Source organism: Siphateles boraxobius, unplaced genomic scaffold (assembly GCF_051911475.1).
Source record: "Siphateles boraxobius isolate OS27281-9 unplaced genomic scaffold, OSU_SipBor_1 66, whole genome shotgun sequence".
Lineage (NCBI taxonomy): Eukaryota > Metazoa > Chordata > Actinopteri > Cypriniformes > Leuciscidae > Siphateles > Siphateles boraxobius.
Genome location: NW_027509193.1, coordinates 3545001 through 3566523, shown reverse-complemented (window position 1 = coordinate 3566523; position 21523 = coordinate 3545001). Strand labels below are relative to the sequence as shown.

At 38.0% G+C, this 21523-nt stretch overlaps 2 protein-coding genes across 3 annotated transcripts in view; one reads left to right on the top strand and one right to left on the bottom strand.

The window, feature by feature from the left end:
* Nucleotides 1–11074, top strand: part of tom1l2a (target of myb1 like 2 membrane trafficking protein a) — a 143895-nt gene extending 132821 nt beyond the window's left edge. Inside the window, exon 17 of the transcript XR_013196721.1 lies at nucleotides 11064–11074. The gene's annotated coding sequence lies outside the window, so the exon portion shown is untranslated. The remainder of the gene's footprint in view (nucleotides 1–11063) is intronic.
* The window catches only part of rai1 (retinoic acid induced 1), a 64729-nt gene extending 48478 nt beyond the window's left edge, over nucleotides 1–16251 (bottom strand). Inside the window, exon 1 of one of the 2 annotated variants that reach the window (XM_077211650.1) lies at nucleotides 16119–16251. The gene's annotated coding sequence lies outside the window, so the exon portion shown is untranslated. The remainder of the gene's footprint in view (nucleotides 1–16118) is intronic. The other variant, XM_077211651.1, reaches the window with a different exon arrangement.
* Nucleotides 16252–21523: the final 5272 nt, after the last annotated feature.

Below are 21523 nucleotides of genomic sequence, written 5' to 3'. Positions count from 1 at the left end.
GGAAACGAATGACTCCTTCTCAAAAACCGCGAGTCTAGAGCGGAGGGTTTTGAGAAGGAGATTGTCACAAAATTTACATTTTGACAATCCTGATACAGCCTCACGCGCATGCGAAAAACCCATACATTTAACACACTTACTGTGAGGGTCTTCGTTCGAAATTAAACGAACGCATGGCGGAGAACAGCGTCGATAATCCATGGCACTTCACTGTAAGGAGAACAGAGTTCCACTTATGCCAGTCGCTGAAGTGTTGAGACGAAAGCTGTAGTCGAATTAGAAAAATTCAGGCTCAGAAAAACCGAACGAAGGGAAAGATGTGACCGCTTCGTGAAGGCAGAGAAATCTGAGGAGAGGATGGCGCGCACAAGTTCGTCATGCTACGACGTAAGAGCGTCGGGGCGGAGCCAGCTTGCGCAAGCGCCATCAGCCAATGAATTGGCGTGATTCTATAGGGCTTCAGGCAATCGGCACATCCAGAGGATATCCCACTGCGCTGTCCGCAGCGTTGAGTGAACCTATGAAAGAGAACAGTTGTGTGGCTTAATATTTTTGTGGAAACCGTGATACAATTCAGGATTCTTCAATGAATAGAGAGTTCAAACCCAGACAGCAACATAAAAGTCGGCCCAGATCCGGCCCACATCTGGTACACATTGATTCCACATGTACCAGACGTGTCCCAGATGTGAGCAGACACTATGATGCTGTCTGGGAAAGAACAGCATTTATTTGAAATAGTAACATTATAAATGACTTTACTGTCCCTTTTGATCAATTTAATGCTTCCCTGCTGCATTTTTTTTTGAAGGCTTTATGCCTATGTAAATTTTGACCATGACTGTGTATATACATAGGCTGCCTTTCAGAATCTGCAAAATAAGAGAGATCATACAAAATGTTTTATTTAGTACCATCCTGAATTAGATATTTTACTTAAAAGATGTTTGCATATAGTCCACAAGACAAAAAAAATATAATAAAAAAGAATAGCTGGATCGATAAAAACGACCCCGTTCAAAAGTTTACATACACTTCATTCTTAATACTGTGTGTCGTTACCTGGATGCTCCACAAATGTTTTTTGTTTCGTGATTTCTTGAGTCCCTTGTTTGTCCTGAGAGGTTAAACTGCCCAATGTTCCTCAGAAAAAAATTTTCAGGTCCTGCAAATTCTTCAGTTTTCCAGCATCTTTTGCATATTTGAACCCTTTCCAGCAGTGACTGTATGATTTTGAGATCCATCTTTTCAAACTGAGGGACCCAAAAACAACTATTAAAAAAGGTTCAAACATTCACTGATGCATTCAATGAAAACTTTTTGAATTTGAAGATCCAGCCCAGACAGCAACATACTGTAGTGTCGGCCCAGATCCGGGCCACATCTGGTACATGTGGAATCAACGCATACAGGATCTGGGCCGATACTATGTTGCTTTCTGGGAGGTAAGTTGTACTTATTTTGTCTTCTGGGAAACATGTAAGTATCTTCTTTAGCTGTTCTAAATGAAAATAAAGTATGATCTTTAAACAAAACAGGGTTTTTTTTTTGTTGCAGATTTTGGAAGGGGTATGTAAACTTTTGACCACGAACATGATCAAACAATGAACAGCTGTATGTTTATTGACTAATGTTAACAAGTATAATAAATACTGTAACAAATTATTGCTCGTTGTTAGTTCATGTTAGTCAATATATGAACTAATGTTAACTAATGATACCTTATTGTAAAGTGTTACTGGTATATTACATAAGGTATATTTCATCCATACATATATATATATATGTTTTGCATTATGTGGTCGCTAAAGCGCTATGCAGTTGTTGGTGTGTATTAGGTGGTTGCTAGGCATTTCTTTGTGGTTGCTAGTATGTTGCTATGCTTTATGGTTCCTCTTAGAACTAAAAATAATTTTACAAAGAGATTTTCATTTGAATAACTTGCAAACAAATACACTAATCTGAAGCACATACAACGTATGTCTCCAAAGAACCGTAAGGTCTTTTGTAGAACCTAAGAACTTTTATTTTAACTGTGTTTATGTGGGCGCACATTAGTGTGAAGAACATGATGTTTGTGTTGATTATTATAGTATTGATTTGTGTGGCTTCAGTATGACTCACAGCAGCCATGGTAATGCTGTGTCTGCCTCTCTCTCTCACACACACACACACACACACACACACACACACACACACACACACACACACACACACACACACACACACACACACACACACACACACACACACACACACACACACACACGCACAAACATAGAGGGATCTATCAACAGAGTACTTCCTCTTCACATAATCACACACAGACACACACTCATCCATTCGTCTGCTTTCTCTACCTCCCCCGCCCATACAGCTCTGTGTGTGTGTGTGTGTGTCTGTGTGTGTGTGTTTGAATATGAATGTGCGTCTTTTTAAATTGCTCTGTATGTGTGTGCGTTTTAACTCTGAAGATGCATTTGTGTGTGTGTGTGTGTGTGTGTGTGTGTGTGTACAGTCATTCCGAGTGTGTGTCTGTCCGTGTGTACAAATTGGCATATGAAAATAGGCGTATGAAAACACAAGCACTATGGCATACTCTGATCTGTCATTTACAAAGGTATGTGTGTGTGTGTGTGTGTGTGTGTGTGTGTGTGTGTGTGTGTGTGTGTGTGTGCGCGTGTGAGAGAGAGAGAGAGGGATGCTGTGATTAATCACAGTCACTACCAGCAACATACATGTCTGCTGCTGCTCCTGCTTGTCTATGGCAGTTTTGAACAGAACAGTGGTATGCATTATGCATCAATAAACTAAACCGTTCAAACAGCAGTATGCTATTATTGTCACAATCATGTTGCATGCTTAATTTAGTGAAAGGTGTTGAATCTTGGAAATAAATGGGTCTTCGCATACTGCAGAAATAATAGTAAATGTTATTATGCAATACCAAACACGGCCTCAATGTGCTCTGCTGCATACTACACATTTTAGTGAATTTAGTAGGTCATCCTAGTATTCCATGCATACAAACTGGTACTCCCTTCATGCACAATGTGAGTAGTGTGTTAGTGCAGTATGATATTCTAAACATTACCGTCGTATATGGCAAATGTAGCAGCCAGGTCATCTAGGAATTTCTTGCATAAAGAAAATTGTTCACAATATACATACTGGAGAAGCATTAGGTGTACATGTTAGTATGCGATTCTAACTATAGCTGTGTTCCCCTTTATTTTACACATTTGGCAAATGTAGTAGGTTATTTGGTAATCCATGCATTCACCCACCCTTCGAACACAATATACATTCTACATACTGCAAAAATAATAAGATTAGTATATCAGTATCCAATTCCAAACATATTTACAATGTGCTTTGTTGTATATTAGGCTTCTACAAATACTTGGCAAATAGGTCGTTCTGATATTCCATGCAAACAAACTCTCTTCATGCGCAATATACTGCACATACTGCAGAAATAGTGTGAGTCGTATGTTAGTATGGTGCTCTTAAAATAGCCCTATGTTCTCTGTTATATACTGCACATTTTAACAAATTTTGAAGGTTATTTGCGTGTTTCATGCATGCAACCTCCCTTCATACACAATATAAATACTGCAAAAATGAAAATCCGAACAAATTTACAATGTGCTTTATTATATTATACACTACAGGGCACAACAGGGCTAAAGGAACACCTTAGGAAAATAAATGTGCTTTTAACTCCTCCCATAGTGCCCAGCAAGCAATAGCCGTCATTTCACCTTCTAGGTTAACTTTAGACCCAATACAGTCCGGCTATGAGTAACCCACTTCTAGCCCAAATAATCTTGAATATGGTTATATGTCGTTATATGTAGTTTTTGCCAAAATAACTGGCGAGATGTGTGATATTCCATCATGTAAGCAAAGTCAACAGTGATTACAAGGTGTTTGGTTTCATTTCTTTGACATGTTCTCTAATTGATGACTAGTCTATTCTCTGGCTATGTTTAGACGTCTATAAAATTTTCACTGAGTCCAAATTTTGCCTTGTTTTAGCCTAGACGTCAGTGCTGTATTTGGATGGCTATTAGACATTAACGCAAAATTGCTTGCTGGGGTTTGATTGCAGAAAAATATGTTTGTATTGAGCATTGATGGAGAAACAGATTTTGTGTGAAAAAAATCATAAAAGTGGTTTATTTTGTTCGTAAAAAAAATCGTATTAATGTATGAGGTGGCGAGGGAGGCTCACCAGCACTGGGCAAAAAGCACACAGTATTGATACAAATACTTAAATATTAAAATATTATATTAAAATTATATGTTTTTAATAATGTCTAAGTTAATACAGTATTTGTTCAAAACAATCGCACAACAAAGTTTGCACTATTTTCTGTTTATTTTGATTAATAAAATAATTCATTTTTATTCAATAAATATACTGTCATTAAAATATGTTAATGTACAAATATATTTAAAAAATACATGAACAATATTATTTAAAAAGATAAAGATTCTGAAAGCAGTGAATGAGATCACATAATAATTTAATATTGATTTACAGTAGTAACATTAAATCATTTTATCATGATTAATATCAAATTATTTTTAAAATATGATGATTTCATTATAAATATGGTGATTATCCCTAAGGTGGACACCCAACTTAATATATGATATTAACCATGTGAATCTAACCATGTCATGTCAACAAATGGAAAAGTCAGCCAGATATTTATTATCATGTTAATTATTGTGCCCTTCGCCTTTTTACCCCAAATACCCTACTTTTACATATTCTTCCGATATTGAATAACTGTTGCTTTCATTACCTTGAACAAAACTGAAAATCATTAACAAGACCTTTGTCTCAAAATATATTCAATAATTGCAGTGCTTCTCATAAATCTACAACATTTTAAAAACATTAAATATTAGATCAAATTAGCACAGAATCAACTTTGCGCTGCTGCCCACGATCGCGTCAAGTATGAGACAAATTTCCACGTGGATCTTAAAAAAGCGTATGTTTTAGAAAGTGCTGCGGCAAATGTTTGTGCCATTTAGTGGTTTAGAGAAAAACAAAATCAAACGAGCCTTTTACCCCGGTGTGCCTTTATGCCCCATTGTTCACTATTATATACTTATTTTGTCAAATATAGTAGGTTATTTGGGTATTCCAAATCCCAAGCTCTGTCGGTCCATAATAAGCTCTGCAAACTCTGTAATGCTGCAAACATGAGTAGTATGGTAGGATGCTATTTTGGAGCATAGCCTACTTCTCCCCACAAAAGCCCAGAGACAGACAGCAGTGTGCAGCGCTCTACACCCTGATCGCCTGTAGCAGGACGCGGGTGTTAGCAGTCTAGAGGCAAGCCGAGACGCAGAGGAGGATGTTTGCATGTCCTTGTGTGTGTGGATGAGTACAGACAGCTAACTGCACCGCGAGTGTGTCCGGAGTATGACTGACATTAATAATGGAAGCACTGCTAGTTAGCGTCACACGGCCGAGAGCAGTCTGCGGTGTGACAGTGTGCTCTCTGGCCGGCTAGCATGCCTGTGCATGCGTGTGTTTTGTGGAGGAGGGGTGTGTTTCTGTCACTCCAGCTTTCGCAGTGTCCGCTTTGACGGGCCCTCCCAGGCGATGGAAGCACTACAGCCTACACACGCACTCATAATTACACACACGGCCGCAGACGCACACATCAGACAGACAGGCAGTGGGCTGGGCATCTCTGCTGTCTGCGTCCCTTCATCTGTAGTGTTCTCCCATTCGCTCTCTCTTTCACTCTATTTTGACGTGGCGTGTGTGTGCCAGCAGCGTGCCTGCACCATTATCAGCGCCGGCGGCGCAGGGCACCCATTGTCTTTGCCGACGGTGAAATGCCGAGGGCATTGTTTTCCGCTGCTGGTGGTGGCGTGTATCCACGCACAGTTCAGACATGCTCTCTCAGATTTTTTTCGAGCCAAGGGGATTTCTAAAGCCAAATACATGGCTGCAAATTCTTGCGATTCGATTCTGATTTTGATTCAATATCGATACATTTGGCTAAAGATCAGGTACAGTAGGGCCTACATGTTAATTATTCTCAACAATGTCGACCCAGATCCGGCCCACATCTGGTACATGTGGATTCAATGCGTACCAGATGTGGGCCGGATCTGGGCTGACACTATGTTGCTGTCTCGGAACCAAATCTCTCTCAACTGAGGGGCTGTTTACACAGCAACGTCATCGACTAAAAAAGTAAAAAAATGTATGCGCTTTGGCCGTTCGTCTACATGACAACGGCGTTTTGGGTGCCTGAAAACGCAAAGTTTTGAAAACGGGTTTCAAAGTGCAAGTTTTTTAAACCAGTCTCCATGTAAACAACAAAAATGTGAATCACTGAAGACGATGACGTCATGCACATGCGTATTACGTGATCAGTCTATAGTGTTTCATCGCCATCTAATGGCCTGGCAGCAGAATAAAGGGGTTTTTAATGTTTTCGCAGATCTGTGTGAAAAGAGATTTTGACAATGGTGTTGTCTGTACGTGGAAAACTCAAAAGGGAAAACTTCTCAGTTTTAAGCACATCGTTGTCGTGTAAACGTACCCTAAGTTGCTGGTATTATTATTAAAGTATATAATTAACAATTCATTCGTATTCAATTAATATAATGAGGTTTTATAATATTTGTAATGACATGAGTAAAAATATAATAAATATGTTATATAGTGCAAATATTTAGCAAAATGCTCCTCGTTAAAGTTTTTCTAGCTAACTTGGTCATTGAATGGCTTTAAGTGACAGCTTGTTCACAAGCTGTTTTATTCATGTCTTACCGTCTTTGAAACACTCATCGAACGAGACATGATACAGTAAGCTGTACCGTATCTTTCAACATACCTTCTGATGTTCATTCATGTTTATTTGGTGCTATAATTAGGTAATAATGAGGATGATCGGTTCACGACACGTACCGCTTCAGCGTTCTGTCATGCCACATTTAAGAACGTCAAAACGGACTTTTGTAATAAAATTGACAGAATTTGAAAGCTGAGACCATATTTTATATCAAAAGTAACCTGCTGTGTCTTGTCTGTCAGCGTTGTTATTTTATTAGAATTATTCTTAATTCAAGGTATATTTTACAAAACAGGTCTTAGTATCTTGTGCAATTTTGCTTCTCAAGGAAATGTATGATTTTTTTATTTATTATTAAATTTAGAAAAGGATTAATCCCATGTACAATGAGGAGAGGACAGAAAAATTACTGTATATAGGTTGTTCTACTAAAAAGGGCTTAACAGCATTTTCCAAATCTAAGACAGAGATGTGTATTCATGGCCCACTTTACTGTCCCGATACACGTCGTCCCCTAAGAGATCGTCTCTGTCCTTCCCCAAACCCCCGACACACACACACACACACGCGTAACTCAACACACACATACTGTTTGACGCAGCAATCCTTATAGACGTGAACTAATCGTGTCTGCTAGTGAAGACAAGCCATAAGATCTTCTCAAATGAAACCAACGCAGTTGTCAGCTTTTGTAGTGCTATAAAAGGATTCGTTTTTGGTTCCTTTGCAAAAGCAGCCCCCTTTTTGACTATAGTACCTTGTTGTACGGTCCTTGACGCGAACGCCGTCGCCCTCCTTCTAACGGTTATATAATTCAAACGGCTGTTTGAGGCCGCAGAACTCTTCAAATGCTTCTGTGCTGCTGTGATCATGGGAAATAAAATCATCTGCAACAGTACGGATTAAAATCACCTGCCCCTTCTTCCTCATCTGTTACCACCGGCCCCTGAGAGTCGTTAAAAATCCCACGCAATCCCCCTCGTTGCTCTGCGGACTCCGGAAGAGATCGAGCAACACGACTGGAGATCTCACACCAGCAGCTACCCGTAGGTGCCCTTGATAGTGTCGCACACTCGTGGCCCGGGATGTGCTGATGCTAGGTGGTAAATTGGTCTGTGCAGCTGGTCTCTCCTGAGGGGATGTGGTATGGATCACATACAGTCAGAATTGGGACACAAATAAATCACATGCAAATGCTTTCACTCGGTCTCTGCGGAGGCTTGAACCTGTGCGTTCCACCTGAACCGGTAGATTTGAGTTTTGCCATATTGTGCAAAGATTTCGATGCCCTTTTCCACTAATTACTGTCCTTGGTAATGCATGGCTATAATTGCTGCTCATACTTAAGGTTAGGGGTTTGTTCTAAACCATTAACCCTAAATATTAAACCCTAACAGCTTATTGTTTGTGCCATAGACATGAATGCACCTCACATCTTGTGGCTTGTTGAGGAATGTGTGCTGTTATTTTAACTCTCTACGACTTGCATTGAAGGAAGGACTTTAATCATGTATTGGAATATATCAGAGAGACGTTTGAGTAACCCTATGTGTAACTCAGGCCCGCCAGTAAGAGCTGTGTGTGTAAACCTCACTCCCCTGGCCTCAGGAGGCGCACTGGCGACTGACGTTAGCTGCGGCAGTCATAAGCTTCCTTGTTAGCATGGAAACGGCGGTTCAAATCCCGCTCGGAGCGGTGCGAGTAGAACCGGAGGGGTGGAGCGATTACACGAGCTACCAGAACACCCAGACTTAACCAGTTAGTTCTGTCTGGACCACTATCGTCAAATACGATTGACAATTAGCATACAGTTAGTTTTGGCGGTATGGTTCTGTTCTGGGCAAGAACTTCCTGCGCATCCATACAGCCTAGCATGGATAATAGCAGGGAGAGCAGCAATAACCAACCTTAGGGTAAACAGAACAGAACCAACATGAATGTATGCACATATCATTAATTCAAGATTTTAATGTAAAATCATAATTTGAGGATTTAATCTGATTCAAAGGGGAATCGGAATGTCAATCCTGGCTGGCGAGAGGAGGAGCTGGGGATGGAGAAGGGTAATTGGCTCCTGAGAAACGCCATAGCTGCTGATAATACTGAAGGAGCTCATGTATGGATGCTGTGATAGGCAATAGCTGAGAGTCAGCTGATGCGAGCTTGTCTAACGTGACCTGTCACAAATAACGCTATGCTTGAATTTTCAGTTTTGTTTAGTTTTCGTTTTAAGATGTTTTATTATTTTTTTCTTCAGTTTTTTTATTTAAAAAACAAATGATCCTTTAATGTTTTTAAGTCATGTTTATTTGTTAATAATATTTCACTATTGTTTTATCAATTTAGGGCTACCAAAGTTAACTGGTATCATTTAAAAATGTTTAACAGCATTAAATTGATTGTCAAAGTCTTGTGTTATTGCCATCTAGTGGCATTATCATGTTTAATGGAAAGTTTTACAATATACATTAATATTTTCTAAATATGAAACTATAAACTTTTTAAAAATATAAATTATTTTACTTCGCTCTGAAGTCATAATTTAATGTATTTATGTTTCAGTTTTCACAGTAAAATTTGTTTATTTTTTTAAACAATTTTTTTTAAATAAAATATAAAACATATAATAAAATATTTTCAATTCATCAGTGATAATAACACTTCCTAGAAGACCCTAGAAATCACTGGACTCAAACAAGTATTGCCCACGTGAGTGATGCAGTTTCAGTAGCTACAATTGCGCTAAACACTAAAGCCACGGAAAGCACTGGAAACCTTACTTCCTTCATAACAAATTAAGCGAAGCTAAAAAATAAAATGCCTCTTTTTTAATTTTTATTAAGGACTCGTTTGTCATCAATCGGTTTGTCAGTAGTGAGGCGTGGCAGGAAGCATGAGTGTTTGTGTGCGCGCGTGTGTGCACTAGCGTTCTGAGCCAGTGGACTGGTAAATACAGCGGCTGTGGAGTGGAAACGAAGGCTGGATCTATTTGGAGAAACGCTAGATGACCTTCCACTGAGCTAGATGACATCTAAGCGATTTCACCGTGCAGCATAGCCTACCACCAACGTCATGCATCAAACGCTCACAATCGCACACAGGTGTGTATGTTCCGACATACGTGGAAATGAGGGGCGTAAACACGCACACAAACAGAAACAACAGGGCATGAGTCCATAAAGTACAGCCACACACAGACAAGTAACACAAACATGCACATCCAAAATTACGCGAGATCAAGTCAGATCCCACATTAAAGGGATAGTTCACCCAAAAATGAAAATTCTGTCAGTATTTACTCACCCTCATGTTGTTCCAACCCCGTAAGACATTCGTTCATCTTCGGAACACGAATTAAGATATTTTTGATGAAATCTGAGAGCTGGATCACTCCTCCATAGGCTTCTTGAGGGATTGAACTTGCCGGGCCTCGAAAAGTTATTAAAGACATCGTTAAAATAGTCCAAGTGACTACAGTGGCTAAATCTTAAATTTATCAAACGACGAGAATACTTTTTGTATAAAAAAAAAAACGACTTTATTTCACTATTCATTTCCTTCTCTCTGGGCCTCGAGTCAGGTTACTGTAGTTGTAAGTCACACACATCACCCACATGACCAGTGCCGGCCAATAGTGAGCCTACGTGTGACGTAGCTCTACACAATTACAGTAGTTTAACTGACTCGAGGCCCAAAGAGAAGGAAATGAATAGTTGAAATAAAGTCGTTATTTTTGTTTGTTTTTGCACACAAAAAGTATTCTTGTCGCTTGATAAACTTAATATTGAGCCACTGTAGTCACTTGGACTATTTTAACGATGTTTTAATAACTTTTCGAGGCCGGCAATTTTCAATCCCTGAAGAAGCCTATGGAGGAGTGATCCAGCTCTCAGATTTCATCAAAAATATCTTAATTCGTGTTCCGAAGATGAACGAAGGTCTTACGGGGTTGGAACAATATGAGGGTGAGTAAATACTGACAGAATTTTCATTTTGGGGTGAACTATCCCTTTAAGGCCCGTTCACACTCAGAACATAATAACTATAAAGATATCAACAATAAAGATAACTCTATTAGCGTCAACAGCAGAGGACGATATGATTCTGTTTATTATAAGCTCGTGCTGAAGTTTCGTCTTCTGTCGCATTAAAAGCTTGAGGTCTTTGAAGCAGCATGGATTCTGATTGGCTGTCAATATTTTTACCGTTAATCAGCTGGAAAAAAAGCGTTCTTTTGAAAATGATATCACCAACATTGTTTCTCTGTGCCTATTGTTACAGTTGTGGCAACTCTGCCATTCTTTTATATTGAGAATGATTTTTAGAACTATAACTTTATCATTATCATAGTTATCCTCCATGGGGAATAGGTTTTAGCCAACAATATGTGCCAAGAAAGAATCATTTTTACTTAATTACCCGTACAAACAGGGATTGACTAACTTTATTGGTCACCGGTCACTGTCACTAGTGGTTTTCCAAAGTTACAAGCCACTCAGCATTTTCACTGTCCACAATTCTGACATCGATACCATGGGGAAAAGCTGCCATATAGATATTTTTAATATTATCTCGTAATTTGGCAGCAGGTATATTAGGCTGCTGTCACTTTAAGAGCCAATGCACAGATCCATTATACTGTTACACATGCGTTTTCTTTCTCAACTGTTTACGTTCACTTAAAACAACTGACTGTGAGTGTGTTTGCATGAATACTCACCAAGACCGGAATTTTTTACATGATTTTGTGTGTCTTTGACTGTTTAAGCACAATAAGCAGTGATAAAATAACTCAATTTAGTACTGAGAGGTGTTATGTGAGCGCACTTTGGGTGTGAGAACAAGAACTGTGGGAATGGGTAAAATTATGCGCAATACACGCAAACCCATGCCGAAATTCAAGCCTTGTAACAGCAACAATATTCATCCGGAGCAAATGAAAACGAGTGAGTGAGGAGAGGCAGGTTTGTGAGTCTGAGAGATGAGAGAGAGACAAAAAGCAGCTATTAGGCTATATCTATTCTGCGGAAAATGAGTATTGGAAGCGTTTCAGATATTTCAGTATCGATGTATCGAACACATGTATTGAAAAACCTATATTTTTGACAACACTACATTGCACATAGTTTATTAATTCAGATGCCTTTTTAAAAGACTGCAATTGAAAAATGTATATTATATAAAATCATGTAAGTGGTGCACATTGACCCAACCAATGCTTTGAGTTTAGGGCGGGACTGTCTGTTTGATTGGCCAATGGCAGATGGAAACTTGTTAAGAAACAATTATTATTTTTTACACTGCTACTTCTAGCAGAGACTACACACTTCAACTTCAAACAGATCACTATTTTCGTCTGTAAATATGACATCACAGTTATAAGACATCTCTTTTGCACATGAATGCGTCGGAGCCTGGCGCATTCGTGAAACGTTCCTGTGGCTTTCGATTCATTACGGTGTCACACATCTGACCCCCTGACCGTCGAGTTTGTTGTTTATTTCTTCTCTTCATCCATTCATTTCCTGTTCTCCGCTCTTTCGGAGCAAAGACTGCTGAGCCCAGTGCTGCATAGACAGCGGCATCTGGAGATAAATAATTCCTCCATTGCTCCTCTCCTCTCTTCCTCCCTCGCTCGCTCTGCCCCGTCCTGACCTTATGGATCTGTTTTGAGCCGTGCCAAATTGTTGCTCAGGACTCTCGCACCTAGAAAACAGCGGAAGGGGGAGGGGTGCTGTCTTTCCTCTCTTCACCTCATATCCGTCTGTCTCTCTCTCTGTCTACTCTTTCCCACTGCCTCTATCTAATTTCTTTCCCATCACCTTCTATTCTTGAAAGAGCCGACGGTTTCCGATACCCCCCTCTCTCTCTCTCTCTCGCTCTATCTCGTTCTGTTTTTCATGGTTGTTCTCTGACTGACCCTCAGGTGTGTGACAGTTTCAGTGGATTGCATCAGCCTCCACGATAGTCACTGACAAAATACGATATAGCACCATGAAGGGCTGGGCGATGTGATGGTATATACTGTGTGGCGGTATAAATGTATCAGCTTTTACAGATTTTGCATGAGCGGTGTAGCTGTATTTACACGGGCAGGACTGCGTTATGTTATTTACACATTAGAGCAATGAGAAAATATGGAAAACTGCACAAATACAGAGTCAGTGAAGATGGCCAAGAACTTGGTTTTAAGGGCAGAAACGTGAAGTAGGGTTTAGCCGGTTATGGTTGCAGGGCAACGTCACAACTTGCCGCATTAATATAGAATTCACTGGAAGTGTTTATTTCAGCTATTTTGGAACAGCTTTGATGTGGCTCATCCAATCAGAATTCAGAGTCATTAATGTCAGTTTTAGCTCTGTGTCTGTTTATTTGTAAAGCTGGGTTTGCTCTGAAACCACAAGTATTATTCATTTGTGATAATCTGATCTTTTGATTTGCATCATCAAGTTTTTATTTGCTGGATATGTTTCATTTGATTTTCTAAAAAATAGGCACTGCAGTGCAAAATCATTTTCTTAATCGTTATTTTCCCCTTGTTTTCCAGTATTTATTTATTTTTAAAGCATAAATCATAAGGTAAAAATATAGTAAGGGTTGTGTTTAAAATAAGAATGTCATTGGATGAAGATTTTTTTTTAAAAACTTAATCCTTAAAACAATGTATTTATTTATTATTTTAACTATATTTATTTATTTAATTTCATTCTAAGTATAAATCATAAGGTAAAATAGAGAAAGGTTTGTGTTTAAAATAAGAAGGTCATTGGAGTAAGAAAATGTAGTAAAAATGTAGTAATACTTAATCCTTAAAACAATTTATTTATTTATTATTTGTTTAAACTATATTTATTTATTTAATTTCATTAAGCACAAATCATAAGGTAAAATAGAGAAAGGGTTGTGTTTAAAATAAAAAATTTAGTAAAATGTAATCCTTAAAACAATGAATTTATTTATTATTAAAACTATATTTATTTATTTTATTTCATTTTAAGCATAAATCGTAAAGGTTTGTGTTTAAAATAAGAATGTCATTGGAATAAGACATTTTTTGTAAAAATGTAGTAAAACTTATTCCTTAAAACAATTTATTTATTATTTATTTTAACTATATTCGTTTATTTAATTTAATTTTAAGCATAAATCATAAGGTAAAAATAGAGTAAGGTTTGTGTTTAAAATAAGAATATCATTGGAGTAAGAAAAAGTTAGTACGTTTTTAAATTTTTAAAATGTATTATTTCAACTATATGTATTTAATTTTAAGCATAAATCTAACAAAAATAGTACGATTTTTGTTTAAAATAAGAACAGTTATGCCAGTGGAGCAGGAAAGATATAAGATATATTCTCTGAAATGTCAGAATATTTTGCTTCTCAGTTAAATATATCTTGTTTAGATATCAAAAGTATATGATTAAATATTTTAATGGAAAACAAAAACAGATCAAGGCAAATATAGTTTTATATCAAAATATATTTTACTTTCAGTTTACAGTTATATTTTGGTTTGCATTCATCACCTTCTACATAAAAAAAGAAAATAATCAATGAAGACCTTTCATTTGTGAAATTTACTGGAACATCCAAAAATAGTCAGTGATCTAATATGATATGGTGGTATGTAATAATATTAAATATTTATATAACATTAAATAATAATAATATGAAATGTTACATAAATGTTATATTATAAATAAATTCCAGTACAAATATACAATATAATATAAAATGACTCATACTGTGATAGAAGATTGTGATCATACCACCTCCCCCAGCAAGCGTTTGGCACATGATCTAGTCTGCTGATGTCTTGGGTTATTTTACATGCAGAGTGACGCTCTTAACCTTGGGAATACAGTTGCGACCTTTTTTTCTTCAGTAGATGCGACGCGTCTAGTATGTTATTGCAGATGTTGGTATCAAATTTTCCTCTTTTGTAATTCACTCACATATTCATGCTATCCCTCCATTTTTCTCCCCGCCTTCATATTCATCTCACCTCTCTCCACTCCGTATCTGTCCATCTCACACATACCAACACACACGCGCGCGCACACACACACAGCGCTCTACGCCTGTCAGTCACACTCCCTCTGCGCGCGCGCGCGCGGACACACACACACACACACACACACACACACACGTCTCTAAATGGATTCTTGCGGAGAGGGGCCGTCCAGAGCATCAATATCAGTCAGCTGTGACACTGCAGTCTCAGTGCAGCGTTTAATAGGTTAGAGCTGTCTTATACCCCTGAGTTTCCCTGATCAAGGGCATGATGCATACAAAACAACACACACAGAAAACACGACGAATTCCCTCGAAACGCATGTAAACAAACCAATAGTGATACAATGCTTTCCGGAAAACCCCAATCACAAAATGATCACATAAACGCAGGCTTTCATATAAAGCTCAACACATTCTGCATATGCATAATGCGTCTCTTCAACATAAACACAAGTGCATGTCAAGTCTGAAATTATCGCTGAAGTTTTGGGTTGTTTTTGATTTTTGACACACACATTTCGTCTGCGGATCCATGCATATGAGTGATACGATGCTTTCATCACTAAATCTTACTTATTGAATCACACAAACACATTTTCATATAAAGCGCAACACACTCTTCATTTGCATAATGCGTCTTCGATATAAACACAAGAGCACGTCATAGTTTTCAGTTGCTTTTGATTTCGGCTCCAAATATAGCTCACATTTCAGCGGATCCATGGACAAATTGCACGTTTAGATTGAATACTAAACATTTGCTTTTTAATAATCAAATACTCACATAACTACACTCTTGAAAATAAAGGTTTCTTATTGGCACCGACGGTTCCATTAAGAACCTTTAACATCCATGGAATCATTCCATTGCACTTTATAGTGAAAAAAGGTTCTTTAGAAATGTTCACTTAACGGTTCTTTTAGAACCTTGATTTTTCTACCACATACCAAATACTCGTACGAACCACATACCAAATACTATCCCTCTCGTACATCATCTGTTGCTATAGTAAGAGTTGACAAATTTGAGACCAGTGCCGTAGTTTACCTTGCAATAATTCGGAACGGGATTAGTGCAGGGCTAAACTGAACTCAGATCAGACTCTGAGCGCAATGGCAAACACATGTGCAGCCTGTTATCCAACACGCCCCCCTGTCCCCATGCATGCGGCTCTGGAGACGCACAGCAGCGCCCAGTCCCAGGCACTCATCCATCCATCCATCCACTCGCACTGACATTAAATGCGGAGAAACATGCGTCTCTACCTGCGATGGTGCCTGTGCCTGGATCCCGGTCCTCTGGATCAGGTCCTCCTGCAACGCGGAAAATGGCAGATATTCCCTGTCAGTGGCAGCCTCGTCTCTCTCCCTGTCTCTCTCTCTCTCTCCCTGTCTCTCTCGCTCTATTTCACTTTCCTCCTTCCCTTTGCTGCCATGTTCGGATTGGGGCGGGGGCTGGGGGTGGACCGAACGGGGTTGGGGGTTCTGTTTGGAGGAGAAGAGACGAGCGTAAAGGAGAGAAAGGGGGCTCAGGGGGATAAGAAAGCAATTAGAGGGCAGTCCTCTCTTACTTCCAGACGGAATGTATAATGGAATTAGCTCAGGGGGGCTCGCAAGCCAGCGAATGTGTGTGTGAATGCTGATTTGTGAAGGGGGGAGACCACCTGCTCTAGCGGGGAGAGATAGAGGACAGAGATGGAGGGGAAAGATGTCAGCTTCAAAGGCTGTCTCACAGGTTGGCGATCTCTCATCGGTGCGGCGAAACCCACCGTGCGCTCGCGCGCGCGTGTGTGTGTGCGTCAAAAGAAAGAGTGTGGTGTGAAGGAGCCGGGAGTTGAAAGAGTTCGCTTAGATGAGGAGAGAGCCATACGAGAAAGATCACAAACGAGATCTCTTGAATATTTCAATTATTTCTTCCTTGGCAGCACTGAGAATTGAACAGAGGACAAATGGAGACCCTGTGAAATCTAAATGGGAGTTTTGAGGTTATTTATATGCCAGCGTACTCGGCCGATGACTCATACTGCACTCACAGGCCTATGTACAATTTTGCCCAATCAGGTGATCTCTAGAGGGAGAACGTAGCCTACCTCCCCATTTTGTCACCTGCAACTGATTAGCAACAGCCAGTAGCAAAACTTGTTTCAAGGCTGTAATGTGAACAAAAATGTTTTTTTAAAAAAAGAGATGACCTCTTGATAAACTTCCTCTTTCAAAAGGAAATACATCAACACAAGTAAAAAAGCTGCCCCTTTCAAGACATTTCATGTTATCTTTAATCTCTAACATGTGTCTCGTAAAGTTTCAAGATAGAGTTTAATAAAACCCTCAAACGGTGCCCAGATTTTCCATCACTTGTGAAAATTCAATTGTATTGAATGTGAACTTGTAGTGTACTTCACATCTTAAAGGTATCTTTGAAAGCAAATGGGACTTGCAGTTCATATAATGCTAATTAAATAAAACTTTCTTGACAGACTTTTAAAAGTGTACTTTGTAATAATGCCAAAATATTACTTCTTAAGTACATTTTAAATCATTGTTTTATTAATCATTGTGTCATGTGCTACACTTTTTTTGATGTGATGACCAACATACCAAAGCACATGTGAAGTATTGAATATAATTTTAACTGTAGTGTGTTATTAGATATTACATTTAAAGTTAATATATTTTAAATGTAATTAATTGTAACTTCAACTTAATGTGTATTTAGAAATATGGTATATATACAAGTTTCAGTATAAATTACATACAACGTATATTTTAGTTTATCATAAATGCTTGTCAGTACATTCGGCAGTACACCTTAAAAACAATGCAAGTAATTATGAAATTACATACAAAGATGTACTTACTTAAGTGGGCAAAAAAACACTATTAAGTTCAACTAATTGCATTTAATAATAATTTAAACTATAACATATTTTCATTTAATGTCGATTATCATTATCTTTAGACACTTAAGTGTCATTACATTTGGTTTTAAAAGAGTTAAAGTGTACTTAAAGTGTTCGTATTTTTCAGAAGGGAAGTTAAATATTTCAAAATTCTAAAAAAATTTTTTTACGTAAAATACTAAATTATCAGAGCTATGTAATGTTAAAAGCCCTTTATATTCTTAACAAATCTAATTTGGGTCTATTTTTACTAATAAGGCATTTAAGGATAAACATCTGAGATAAACTAAATACTTAAAAGACATAACTGAGATCTCCTGAGGTGTTTTCCTCTGGGGAGAAACACTGAGGCTGGAGAGATTTTTTATGACGCAGAGTGCCAGTGACTATGAATGTGTGTGTGTGTGTGTGTGTGTGTGTGTGTGTGTGTGTTCACAGACAAGATAAGGAGCGTGTGTGTGTCACAGATTGTGTCATGAATAAAAATAAGCCGAGCACTAATACCTTTCTGCCTTTAATTGCAAGTCCACTTCTTTTTACTCTCTCTACCAACCATCAAATCAGAATCCAGAATGCAGTCATCAATATCACTACATCACAACCTTCATATCTCATTCATCTCAGTCGGAAGTGCAACAATCACACTAAACAACCAGTCTATATTAAAGGATCGCTGCATTTCTGACCGTGCTCTGACAAAGCCTGACAGTATTTCTCTCCGATTGATTTGGGATTTCATTTCTCTCCAGAAATGCGCCACTGTGCGACCTTGAACACACACGACTAGACTGACATTTTACATGCAGATTTCCTGTCTAGAATATCAAGTCATACAATTCTTTGAATGAATCTACTCTTCTTTTGCTTTAGATTATTTGTTGGTGACACACTTATTTGTTGGTGTCACACAAAAAAGAGAATGAGATGCAATAAAATAAAATTCACAGTAAACAAATTAAATCCATTCAGTCACTGGGGTAAACACTAGATAAGGATGCAGCCTTAAATATTCTCTAGTGGAGTGAACATTTTTTTAGGGGTTCAAGCAAGTAGTGCTTGTTATTGTTAATTTTCCCATGATGCAACATTCTCCATCTAAAACTGATCGGGCAGACCGAACCGAAACTTTGGGGGCTGGTTGTACTCACACCGCCTACAACGTCACCAAGGCCCGCCCCGATCGGCCTGACGGGGGCGCTACAGTGGTCAAAGGTACGAAATGGCTCATAACCCCTAAACCGTTGGCCGTAGGCTCAAGTGTCTTACATCGTTGGAATCCTTGGCTCAAGGCGGACATGCCTCGGATTTGCTCATCACCCTGGGTCAATTTTCGGTTATTTTGGGTTATCCCAAAAACCTACTTTTGCGAACTAGTCCTAGGTTTTTGGCCCGACCAGAACCAAACCAGTGCAGCAAGATTCTCTGGAGTCTGATTGTCAATAATTATCAAAAAAAGTGGAAATTTCGGTTCACGGTCACGTTCCAAGTGGGAGGAGCCCCTTTTACTAAATTGGCTATAACTCGTGAACTGAACGAGATATCTTAACCAAATTTGGAACACCTATGTTTCAGCTTAATCTTTGGTCACATGCAAAAAATCGTGGCGATTGACCAGTAGGTGGCGCTATAACATGAAAAAAACATAAAAAGGGCTATGACCACCTGACCTTTAGTCCGATTGACTTGACTTGGTCCAAGGTACCATATATGTCTATGAAGGCATTGGCGTATCTCAAAAAACATGGCCGATGAAATTTGAGCACCTATAAAACAAGGTTATTTTGAAAGAAATCGGCAACTAGTTGGGGCTAACGATATTTACGGCTCTGTAATCACGTGATGCATATTATTTAATATATCTCCTCATACTGAACAACTTTGCCTCAAGAACCATTGCTGTCAATCAAATCATTCATTAAATATTTGCAATTATGTTGAAAACATACTTTTGTTTATGTCTAGGGCAATTCTCTGGACTCTCTAAATCAATAATTATTGAAAAAAAGTTGATTTTTTTTTCATTTGGATGGCTATAAATGGGTAATTTAGGAAATGGGCGTGGCAAAATGCAGTCGAAAGATATGGTGAAGGGTATGTGAAGGGTATGTGATGCACTCTAGATATGGTGAAGGGTATGTGATGATGTGGGGATATTTTAATTCCAAAGGCCAAGGGAACTTTATCAGGATGCATAGTATCCTGGATCCATGAAATAACTGGCCTTTAAAAATAAAAATCTGCCTACCTCTATGGGAATTTAACATAGGGGGGCAATGACTTATGCAATATGTACCCTGTATTTTAAGGAAGAACATTTATTTATTTATGATACATTATTCATACACAAAGAAAATTGGTGTCCTTAAAGGTTGGATTTTTCCTCATTTTTCCAATTAAGCCATTAAGATCAATTTCCAAAAGATGATTTTTTATTCCTCTTTTTAGGCAACTTTAGCATGGGGGGCCTAACTTATTCACACCACTGTAGATAGATAGGTGGATAGATAGAGACAGACAGACAGATATAGACAGACAGATAGATAGATAGATAGATAGATAGATAGATAGATAGATAGATAGATAGACAGACAGATAGATAGATAGATAGATAGATAGATAGATAGATAGATAGATAGATAGATTGACAGACAGACAGACAGATATAGACAGACAGATAGATAGATAGATAGATAGATAGATAGATAGATAGATAGATAGATAGATAGATAGATAGACAGACAGATAGATAGATAGATAGATAGATAGATAGATAGATAGATAGATAGATAGATAGATAGATGGACAGGTGGATAGATAGATAGATAGATATATAGATAGAGACAGACAGACAGATAGATAGACAGACAGATATAGACAGACAGATAGATAGATAGATAGATAGATAGATAGATAGATAGATAGATAGATAGATAGATAGATAGATAGATAGATAGATAGATAGATTGATTGATAGATATGGTCAGATGATAAACACAGATAGATAGATAGATAGATAGATAGATAGATAGATAGATAGATAGATAGATGATAGATAGATAGATAGATAGATAGATAGATAGATAGATAGATAGATAGATAGATAGATAGATAGATAGATATGGATAGATAGATAGAGAAAGACAGATAGATAGATAGGTGGATAGATAGATGGACAGGTAGATAGATAGATAGATAGATAGATAGATAGATAGATAGATAGATAGATGGATAGATAGATGGATAGATAGATGGACAGGTGGATAGATAGATAGATAGATAGAGACAGACAGACAGATATAGACAGACAGACAGATAGATAGATAGATAGATAGATAGATAGATAGATAGATAGATAGATGATAGATAGATAGATAGATAGATAGATAGATAGATAGATAGATAGATAGATAGATAGATAGATAGATATGGATAGATAGATAGAGAAAGACAGATAGATAGATAGGTGGATAGATAGATGGACAGGTAGATAGATAGATAGATAGATAGATAGATAGATAGATAGATAGATAGATAGATAGATAGATAGATGATAGATAGATAGATAGATAGATAGATAGATAGATAGATAGATAGATAGATAGATAGATAGATAGATAGATAGATATGGATAGATAGATAGAGAAAGACAGATAGATAGATAGGTGGATAGATAGATGGACAGGTAGATAGATAGATAGATAGATAGATAGATAGATAGATAGATAGATAGATAGATAGATAGATAGATAGATAGATGGACAGGTGGATAGA